General features: G+C 47.8%; 1 pseudogene; it reads left to right on the top strand.

The window, feature by feature from the left end:
- Positions 1 to 1,394, top strand: part of LOC116223278 — a 2,707-nt pseudogene extending 1,313 nt beyond the window's left edge.
- Positions 1,395 to 1,650: the final 256 nt, after the last annotated feature.

Genomic DNA, 1,650 nt, shown 5'->3' with positions numbered 1-1,650 from the left:
CTGGTGTTGAGTAGGGGGCCAGTGATGCTGGTGTTGAGTAGGGGCCCAGTGATGCTGGTGTTGAGTAGGGGGCCAGTGATGCTGGTGTTGAGTAGGGGGGCCAGTGATGCTGGTGTTGAGTAGGGCCAGTGATGCTGGTGTTGAGTAGGGCCAGTGATGCTGGAGTGATGAAACAGTGAACATGGAACAGTGAACATGGCGTAAGGGGATTGATTGTGTACAAACCTGTAATACCATAAACAAGATCCTACGTGGGTGGGTCAACTCAATACTCCCACACTCCTCATGATAGCTTTAACTCAATACTCCCACACTCCTCATGATAGCTTTAACTCAATACTCCCAAACTCTTCATTATAGCTTTAACTCAATACTCCCACACTCCTCATGATAGCTTTAACTCAATACTCCCAAACTCTTCATTATAGCTTTAACTCAATACTCCCACACTCCTCATGATAGCTTTAACTCAATACTCCCAAACTCTTCATTATAGCTTTAACTCAATACTCCCACACTCCTCATGATAGCTTTAACTCAATACTCCCAAACTCTTCATTATAGCTTTAACTCAATACTCCCACACTCCTCATGATAGCTTTAACTCAATACTCCCACACTCCTCATGATAGCTTTAACTCAATACTCCCACACTCGTCATTATAGCTTTAACTCAATACTCCCACACTCCTTGTAGGAGCTGAGAAGGACAAAAAGGCCAAATTGCAGAAGAAGAGCAAGATCTCTGTAGATGTTGGCGCAGACCTCCTGGTGAATGACGTAGTGGACCCCAGCATAAATGCCATTGAGTCCTCCAAGAAGAAGTTGCAGGATCTGACTGATCGGGACCTGGAGAAACACGAGCGGGGACAAGTCTCCGAACAGCCGGGAGACCTTCGTCTTTGAGACGCAGGACAAGCTGTACCAGGACAAGTACCAGGCCGTGGTGGCCGAGAAGGAGCAGCTTTCGGGCAAGCTGAGCGAGGCCTCCGGCTGGATGGACGAGGAGGGCTACACGGCTGGCACCAAGGAGCTGAAGGAGAAGCTGTCTGAGCTGAGGAAGGTGTGCAAGCCCATGTTCTTCAGGGTGGACGAGCGCAGGAAGTGGCCAGACCGCCTGGCCGCCCTCGACAGCAGGCTCAACCAGTCCACCTTCTTCCTCAAAGGCGCTAAACTTAGAGATTGACCAAATCATTACTGATGTGGAGCTGAAGACTCTGAAGAAAGTGAGAAATGACACAACTGCTTAGAAGAATAAAACCGTAGCTGAGCAGGAGAAGCTGTCCCCCTCAGAGAGGCCTGTGCTGCGGTCCAAAGACATTGACACCAAGATCGGCCCGCTGGACCGGGAGGTCAACTACCTGATCAAAAAGAAGATTTTACACTTACATTAGCCCTGCACAAATGGCTCCTTTTAGTTATTTGGGTAATTGTGGTTGAATATTCACAATTATGGAGCCGGTGTTTAGGAGCCATTTCTATCCACCTTTTAGTTAGGTTTATTTTAGTGTTACTTATTTTAGCCACTCTAACTCAATACTCCCACACTCGTCATGATAGCGTTAACTCAATACTCCCACACTCATCATGATAGCTGTGATGTGTGTGTGTGTGTGTGTGTGTGTGTGTGTGTGTGTGTGTGTGCGTGTG

Source organism: Clupea harengus, chromosome 13 (genome assembly GCF_900700415.2).
Source record: "Clupea harengus chromosome 13, Ch_v2.0.2, whole genome shotgun sequence".
In the NCBI taxonomy this organism is placed as follows: Eukaryota; Metazoa; Chordata; class Actinopteri; order Clupeiformes; family Clupeidae; genus Clupea; species Clupea harengus.
This window is presented reverse-complemented; position numbering and strand designations above follow the sequence as displayed.